At 39.1% G+C, this 9,985-nt stretch overlaps 1 protein-coding gene across 1 annotated transcript in view; it reads right to left on the minus strand.

The window, feature by feature from the left end:
• SPMIP11 (sperm microtubule inner protein 11) overlaps positions 1–9,985 on the minus strand; it is a 31,531-nt gene that overhangs the window by 16,490 nt on the left and 5,056 nt on the right. The window lies entirely within an intron of this gene.

Genomic DNA, 9,985 nt, shown 5'->3' on the forward strand with positions numbered 1-9,985 from the left:
AACTGTGGTACGCATACACAATAAAACCAAACCTCTTGCCGACGAGTCGATTCCAACTCATAGCGACCGTATAGGACAGAGTAGAACTGCCCCATAGAGTTTCCAAGGACTGCCTGGTGGATTCGAACTGCCAACCTTTAGGTTCGCAGCCGTAGCTCTTAACCACTATGCCACCAGGGTTTCCATGTACACAATGGAATACTACAAAACACTAAAGAAGAATAATGATGAATCTTGGAAACATCGCATAACATGGATGAATCTGGAGGGCATTACGCTGAATGAAATAAGTCGATTGCAAAAAGACAAAGACTGTTTGAGACCACTATTATAAAGTAACAAAAGGTTTACTCACGGGAAAAAAAACCTCTTTGATGGTTTCTATCTCATTGAGGGTCTTCCTCTCTTTCACTGACCCTCTACTTTACCAAGCACGACGTCCTTCTCCATGGATTGGTCCCTCCTCATAACATGTTCAAAGTATGTGAGACAAAGTCTCACCATCCTTGCCTCTAAGGAGGATTCTGGCTGTCCTTCCAAGACAGATTTGTTTGTTCTTTTGGCAATCCATGGTATATTCAATATTCTTTGCCAACACCACAATTCAAAGGCATCTTCTTTGGATGTCCTTATTCATTGTCCAGCTTTCACATGCAAATGAGGTGACTGAAAACACCATGTCCTGGGTCAGGTAAACCTTAGTCTTCAAAGTGACATTTTTGCTTTATTATTTTTTTTTAACCCTTTAAAGAGGTCCTTTGGAGCAGACTTACTCAATGCAATACACCGTTTGATTTCTTGCTAATATTGGTGAACGGAAAGGCAATACACAGCATGGGACAGGTAAACCTTAGTCTTCAAAGTGACATTTTTGCTTTATTATTTTTTTTAACCCTTTAAAGAGGTCCTCTGGAGCAGACTTACTCAATGCAATACACCGTTTGATTTCTTGCTAATAGTGGTGAAGGGAAAGGCAATACACAGCATGGGAGAAGTCAGCACAACTTATTTTAATCACAGCTCTGTTATGTTAGTTTATTAAAAGTTCCAGGCTTTAGATTTACTTATTGTCACCATTCTCATTTATAATTCATTATATTTCCTTGCATATTTATTTCCTTTTTACTGATTTGACTTAGAGTTTTTTTATAGCTTCTAGAATTAAAGTTGTTTATTAATTTGCTTTCTTTCACTTTTAATATGCATTTAAGGTTATAAATTTACTTCTATATATAAGGCTTTGACCACTTTTTCTTAATTTTACTTTAGATGAAGGTTTACAGAACAAACAGCTTCTCATTAAACAGCTAGTACACATATTGTTTTGTTACACTGGTTATCAACCCATTACATGTCAACACTCTCCCTTCTCAACCTTGGGTTCCCAATCGCCAGCTTTCCTGTCGTCTCCTGCCTTTTAGTCCTTGAGCTGTTCTGCCCTTTAATCTCGTTTTGTTTTATGGGACTGTCTAATCTTTGGATGGAGGGTGACCCTCAGGAGTCACTTCCTTGAGCTGTTCTGCCCTTTAATCTCGTTTTGTTTTATGGGACTGTCTAATCTTTGGATGGAGGGTGACCCTCAGGAGTCACTTCATTACTGAGGTCAAAAGAGTGTCTGGCAGCCATACTCTCAGAGGTTCTCCAGTCTTTGTCTGGCCAGTAAGCCTGGTCTTTTTTTGTGAGTTAGAATTTTGTTCTACATTTTTCTCCATCTCTGTCCAGGACCCTCTATTGTGATTCTCATCAGAGCCGGCAGTGGTGGTAGCTGGGCACCATCTAGTTGTACTGGACTTAGTCTGGTGGAGGCTGTGGTAGCTGTGGTCCATTAGTCCTTTGGGCCCCCATGTGTCTGTCAGTTTGTCATACTGTGGGGGCTTGTGTGTTGGTGTGATGCTGGAAGCTATGCCACCAGTATTCAAATGCCAGAGGGGTCACCCATAACAGACAGGTTTCAGCTGAGCTTTCAGACTAAGACAGACTGGTAAGAAGGACTTGGCAATCTACTTCCCAAAAAATTGGTCTGTGAAAAACCTATGAATAGCAGTGGAATACTGTCTGATATATGGCTGGAAGATGAGCCCCTCAGGTTGGAAGGCACTCAAAACACGACTGGGGAAGAGCTGCCTCCTCAAAGTAGAGTTGATCTTAATAATGTGGATGCAGTCAAGCTTTCAGGACTTTCATTTGCTGACATAGCATCACTCAAAATGAGAAGAAACAGCTGCAAACATCCATTAATAATTGGAAGGTGGAATGTATGAACTATAAATCTAGGAAAATTGGAAATCATCAAAAATGAAATGGAACGCATAAACACTGATATCCTAGGTGTTAGTGAGCTGCGGTGGACTGGTACTGGCCATTTTGAATCAGACAATCATATGGTCTACTATGCCGGGAATGACAACTTAAAGAGGGATGGCGTTGCATTCATCATCAAAAAGAACATTTCAAGATCCGTACTGAAGTACAATGGTGTCAGTGATAGGATAATATCCATACTGCCTACAAGGAAGAGCAGTTAATACAACTATCATTCAAATTTATGTACCAACCGCTAAGGCCAAAGATGAAGAAATTGAAGATTTTTACCAGCTTCTGTACTCTGAAATCGATCAAACATGCAGTCAGGATGCATTGATAATTGCTGGTTATTGGAATGCAAAAGTTGGTGACAAAGAAGAAGGATTGGTAGTTAGAAAATATGGCCTTGGTGACAGAAATGATGCTGGAGATTGCATGACAGAATTTTGCAAGACCAAGGACTTCTTCACTGCAAATACCTTTTTTCACCAACATAAACAGCGACTATACACATGGACCTTGCCAGATGGGATGCTCAGGACTCAAACTGACTACATCTATTGAAAGACACAATGGGAAAGCTCAATATCATCAGTGAGAACAAGGCCAGGGGCTGACTGTGGAACAGACCATCAATTGCTCATATCCAAGTTCAAGCTGAAACTGAAGAAAATTAGAACAAGTCCATGAGAGCCAACGTTTGACCTCGAGCATATCCCACCTGAATTTAGAGGCCATCTCAAGAACAGACTTGACACACATAACACTAATGATGGAGACCAGACGAGTTGTAGAATGACATCAAAAACATCATTCATGAAGCAAGGGTCATTAAAAAGAGGAAAGACAAGACCAAAATGGATGTCAGAAGAGACTCTGAAACTTGCTCTTGAACGTCGAGTAGCTAAAGCGAAGGGAAGAAATGATGAAGAAAGCTGAATAGAAGATTTCAAAGAGCAGCTCGAGAAGACAAAGTAAAGCATTATAATGACATGTGCAAAGACCTGGAGGTAGACAACCAGAAGGGAAGAACACACTCTGCATTTCTCAAGCTGAAAGAACTGAAGAACAAATTCAAACCTTGAGTTCCAATATTGAAGGATTCTATCGGGAAAATAATTTTTTTAATTTTATTTATGGGGAAAATAATTAAACGACACAGGAAGTATTAAATAAGAAGATGAATGGAATACACAGAGTCACTATACCAAAAAGAATTGGTTGGCCTTCAACCATTTCAGGAGGTAGCATATGATCAGGAACTGATGGTACTGAAGGAAGAAGTCCAAGCTGCACTGAATGCACTGGCAAAAAACAAGGCTTCAAGAATTGATGGAATACCAATAGAGATGTTTCAACAAACGGATGCAGCGCTGGAAGTGCTCACTTGTCTCTGCCAAGAAATTTGGATGACAGCTACCTGGCCTACTGACTGGAAGAAATCCGTATTTATGCCTATTCCCAAGAAAGGTGATACAATGGAATGCAGAAATTATTGAACAATATCATTAACATCACATGCAAGTAAAATTTTGCTGAAGATCATTCAAAAGTGGCTGCAGCAGTGTATCGACAGGGAACTGCCAGAAATTCAACCTGGATTCAGAAGAGGACGTAGAACCAGGGATATCACTGCTGATGTCAGATGGATCCCGGCTGAAAGCAGAGGATACCAGAAAGATGTTTACTTGTGTTTTATTGATTATGCAAAGGCATCCAACTGTGTGGATTATAACAAACTATGGATAACATTGTGAAGAATGGGAATTCCAGAACACTTAATTGTGCTCATGGGGAACCTGTACATAGATCAAGCAGTTTTTCAACAGAACAAGGGGATACTGAGTGGTTTAAAGTCAGGAAAGGTGTGTGTCAGGGTTGTGTCCTTTTGCCATACTTATTCAATCTGTATGATGAACAAATAATCCAAGAAGCTGGGCTATATGAAGAACAAGGCATCAGGATTAGTGGAAGACTCATTAATAACCTGTGATATGCAGATGACAGAACTTTGCTTGCTGAAAATGAAGAGGACTGGAAACACTTCCTGACGAGGATCAAAGACCACAGCCTTCAGTATGGATTACACCTCAACATAAAGAAAACAAAAATCCTCACAACTGGACCAATAAGCAACATCATGATAAATGGAGAAAAGATTGAAGTTGTCAAGGATTTCATTTTACTTGGATCCATAATCAATACCCATGGAAGCAGCATCAAGAAATCAAAAGATGCATTGCATTGGGCAAATCTGCTGCAAAAGGCTTCTTTAAAGAGCCAAAAAGCAAAGATGCCACCTTGAAGACTAAGTTGAGCCTGACCCAAGCCATGGTGTTTTCAATTGCCTCATATGCATGGGAAAGCTGGACGATGAATTAAGGAAGGCCAGAGAAGAACTGATGCCTTTGAACTGTGGTGTTGGTGAAGAATATTGAATATACCATGGACTGCCAAAAGAACAAACAAGTTTGTCTTGGAAGCAATACAACCACAATGCTCCTTTAGAAGCAAGAATGGTGAGACTACGTTTCACAAACTTTGTACGTATTATCAGGAGGGATCAGTCCCTAGAGAAGGACATCATGCTTGGTAGAGGGTCAGCGGAAAAGCGGAAGACCATCAACAGGATGGATTGACAAGTGGCTGCAACAATGGGCCCAAGCATAACAATGATTGTTAAGGATCGGGCAGTGTTTTTTCTGTTGTACATAGGGTCACTATGAGTCGGAACAGACTCTTCAGCACCTAACAACAATGGTCCTTTGGACTAATCTTTCCCTTGTGTCATTAGTTTTCTTCCTTCTCCTTTGTTCCTGATGGGGTGAGACCAGTGGAGTATCTTAGAAGGCTGCTCGCAAGCTTTTAAGACCACAGATGTTACTTACCAAAGTAGAATGTAGAAGATTTTGTTTATAAACTATGTTATGCCAATTGAGCTAGATGTTCCATGAGACCGTGGTTTGACCAGTTTTTATAATTTTTTGATATTAAGTACTCTTATTTTTGTGATTTTTAAAAATGTCATTGAATTCCTGATTTATGACTCAACAGTTATTTAGTAGCCTGTTTCTTAATATTCAGATTGTTTTGTTTACACCTTTGAACTTCTGGTATCAACTTTGGATTTTACTGTTTCAGTGGCAGGGTACTGAAGACAGAGGAATTTATTTCGGGAATGTATTGAAGTTTTCATATACATTCCTTGGACGCTTAATTAAAAAGGTGAATTCTTCATTTCTACTTATTCAATCAAAACCTCTACATTTTAAATTATTTGTCTTCTTAATCTTTCATGGCCTCATGGTCGTGTCTTTAAAACTACACTGGTGTCTCTACATGTTTAATTGGTTTCAAAGATCTTATGTTGTTTTCTTTTTAATTCTCTTTGTTATCCTTTGATTTTGATTGATTTCTTATTTATCTGCACAACACTGTTGAGAAAACTTTTCAAGACATGAGTGTGAGTTATATATTTTGGGAGTCTTGCTACATGGGCAGATATTTTTGATACTTTCACACATGATCATCAATTTATCTGGGGATTGAATTCTTGGATCATAAATTTTTATCCTCAAAGGTCTGTAGACATTGCTTTGTTGTCTCCTGGAGTTAGTGATGTGAAGTTGAGGCCTTGTGTTAGTTTATTCATTACTGAAATAAGAAAATTTCACCAGGATATATCTATATATGTATTTATCTGTACTGATAATATTAGGCTTGGTCATGGGAATACACAATGTTTTCTATGCTAAATGATGATGACTCTGAGATACCATTATCTTTTTTTATCAGCAGCTTTACTGAGACATGATTCACAGACCACAAAATCCACCCTTCTGAAGTATACAATTCAGTGGTTTAGTCTATTCACAGTTGTGTAACCATCACCACTATTTAATTTTAGAACATTTTTATCACTCCCACAAGAAACCCAATATCCACTAGTAGTCACTTCCCATTTCTCCCTCCTTCCAGCCCCACAGAAATGATTAATCTTCCTATCTCTTTGGATTTACCTATTTTGGACACTTCGTACAAATGGATATACCACATTTTGCTTCCATTCATTTATTGATGGACATTTGGGTTGTTTCCACTTTTGACTATTGTAACTAATATTGCTATGAACATTCATGTACAGGTTTTGGTGTGGACATGTATTTTCAATATATTTAGAAGGGTAACTGTTTAACATTTTGAGGAGCTGCTGCTTGGTCCTGTGTCATCCCCATGATCGGCTGCTGATTAGACTGTTTTGATCCATAGGATTTTCACTGGCTGATTTTCAGAAAGAGATTGCCAGGCCTTTCTTCCTAGTCCATGTTAGTCTGGAGGCTCTGCTGAAACCTGTTGAGCATCATCACTGAAGCCTCTAAGGAGAGAGAGGTGACTGTGCATGAGATGCATTGGCAGGGAATCATGGAGGGCACTGTTGTAGGCATCTTTTGACGTTTTTCAGAGGAAATGGAAAACAAATTAATTTAGCAAGTTTCTTTAGGAGAGGTTCCACTGTATATAATTTTGAGCTTTTCACATTTTCTAAAATACATCAAGAGCATCTTAAAGAATTACTAATAAAAACTTAGATGACCTCATTCTGAACCAAGTTGGAGACTCCTGAATGTTTGCCAAATTCAAGTTTGGATGTAGGAGAGGGATAAATGCCACATCCCTTTCCAGACACAATTTAGACTCTTGGAATTCCTTGTAAGGAAGTATCACCCAAAGATAATGGTACCTGGAAAAAATGACGAGCTGGTCCTAAAATTTATATGGAAATGCAAGGGACCCAGAATGCCAACAATATTGGAAAACAACAAAACAAAGTATAATATCCATGGGAAAAAGCAAGGAGATTTTTTTTATGGGGTAGAGGGAATCAGAGAACCAAAAAGAACCCTTGGAAATTAAAAATACGGTAACAAAATGTTCTGGTACGAAGGTGTGGTGATTTTGAAATATGTCTACAAATTCTCTAATACTCCCCCCTTCAAGAAGTGAAGCTTAATTCCTCTTCTCTTGAGTATGGGCTGGGTTTAGTGACTTGCTTCTAACAAACAGAATAAGGTAGAAATGATAGTATGTCACTTCTGAGACTGGGTTATAAAAAGGCATTGTTGTTTCCTTCTTTCTTTCTCTTGGATCACTTGTGCTGTGGAAAATTAGCTGCCATGTTGTGAGACACTCAAGCAACTGATGGATAGGCCCATGTAGTAAGAAACTGAGGTGTCATATCAACAGCCAGAAAGGAACTGAGGCCTCCTGCCAACAACTATTTATTGAGCCATCCTGGAAATGGATCCTCCAGCAATGCTCCTCTCTCTTCCATCTCTAGCCTTCAGATGACTATAGCCCCTACTGACATCCTGACTGCAACCACATGAGAGACACTGAGCCAGACCATCCAGCTAAGCGGTTCCCAGATTCCTGACTCACAGAACCTGTGAGATAGTAAACGTTTTGTTTTGAGCCATTTAATTTTGGGGTAATTTGTTACACAGCAGTAGATAATACATAAAGTTGGAAGATGAAATCGAAGAAGCTTCCCAAAGAGTAAATTAAAAAAAAAAGTAGACAAAGATTAATAAATTAATAAGTTAGAGGATCAATTCAGGAGGCTTAATAGCTGACAAACAGGAATTCTAAAAAGACAAATGAGAGGAAATATAGAGTAAATTAGTAAAGAAATAATAAAAGAAAAAATTTCAGAAACGAAGGGCATGAATTTCCAGATCGAAAGAGCTCATGAGTGTCTACTGCAGTGAATGAAAAAAGACTAATAGCAAAGTCCATCATAATGAAATTTCAAAATACTGGGGAACATTCACCTAAAGCATAAACATCCCCCACAAAAGAACAAAAAACTGTACCCTATAGAGTACAGTTCTGCTCTGATACATCATGAGTCAGAGTCAACTCGACGGCAACTGGTAATTAAAAACTCATTGCTGTCGAGTCATAACGACCCTACAGGACAGAGTAGAACTGCCCTGTAGAGTTTCCAAGGAGCGCCCGGTGGATTTGAACTGCTGGCCTTTTGGTTAGCAACTGTAGGACTTCACCACTACACCACCAGGGTTTCCACTGGTAATTAGGGTAATCAAATGGTTGCTGAGGGGAAATTTCTCTTCATAGCAGTATTCCAGCTAATAAATAAAGACAGAATGATAAAATTAAATATTACCATTTGGCAAACCCCAATGAATTAATGTATCTAGAAAGTGATCAATGATTGTTAATATCACAAAACAAAGATAAGATGATATTATGTCACAAGGGAAGTATTAGTTCCAAAGAACTAATGGGCCACATGAACCACAGCCTCCACCAGCCTGAGTCCAGAGCTAGATGGTGCCTGGCTACGACTGCCAACCACTCTTACAGGGATCACAGTAGAGGGTCCTGGGCAGTGTGGGAGAAAAATGTAGAACAAAATTCAAATTCACATTAAAAAAAAAAAAAAAAAAGACCAGACTTACTGGTCTGACAAAGATAGCAGGAACTCCAGAGACTATGGTCCCTGGACCCCCTGCTAAGTCAGAACTTAAGCCTGAAGTCCACCTTTCAGCCAAAGATTAGACAGCCCTATAAAACAAACAATAACACACGTGCTTCTTAATCAAGTATAAGCGACAAAATGAGCATCACCCGCCCAAAAGCAAAGACGAGAAGGCAGGTAGAGACAGGAAAACTGGACAAATGGACGCAGAACCCAGGGTGGAAAGGGAAAGGGGAAGAATGCTGACACATTGCAGGGATTGCAACCAATGTCGAAAAACAATTTGTGTATAAATTTTTGCACTGTTAATTTTCACCTAAAACAAAATAAAATTAAAAACAAAAATGGGACAAAAAGAAAATTAAAAGGTGCCAGAAAGAAATAAAAAAACAAGTAACACAAAGATACTCAACTGGAAGCTAGAAGGCAATAAAGGCATACCTTTGAAATTCTGAGAAAATGGTTTTCAACCTAGAATTCTGTATCTGAGCAAACTATTAATCAAACGTGAGGGTAGAATAAAGCCATTCTGAACTAAAAAATACACCTCCTATGAATTTTTAGAAAGCTACTGGGGGATATTTTCCCATATTCCACTGAATGTAATTTTTGCTTCAGTGCCCACCTACACTTAATTTCCTTAATATATTCTCCATTCTGCTTGGAATACCCTTTCTCTTCCACTTCCCATGCTTTCAAACAACTCATCTTCTAAGATCTAAATCACTCTCCTGCAAAGCCTCTGCTAACTTCCTGTTTGAGTTAAACCCACTGCCACTGAGCTGATTCTGCTCATAGTGACCCTAGAAGACAGAGTAGAACTGCCCCATAGGGTTTCCAAGGCTGTAAATCTTCATGGAAGCAGACTGCCACATTTCTCTCCCGAAGAGCAGTTCAAGGGTTTGAACTGCTGACCTTTCAGTTAGCTGGCGAATATTTAACTACTGTACCACCAAGGCTCCTCCTTTTTAGTTAGTCATTCAAAATCATTTGCTCTTTCACCCGCCCTTCACATACTTATTAAACCTCCATTATGTATGAGGTACTACTAGTCACTGTGATATAATACAGATCTGGTATTTACGCACCGACTACTAAAAATTCTTCTATGGCTCCCTGTAAAGTTAAAATGTTTAGCATGGCTAACAGCATCCTCAGTTACCTTGCTCCTGTCTAGTT

Source organism: Loxodonta africana, chromosome 4 (assembly GCF_030014295.1).
Source record: "Loxodonta africana isolate mLoxAfr1 chromosome 4, mLoxAfr1.hap2, whole genome shotgun sequence".
Lineage (NCBI taxonomy): Eukaryota > Metazoa > Chordata > Mammalia > Proboscidea > Elephantidae > Loxodonta > Loxodonta africana.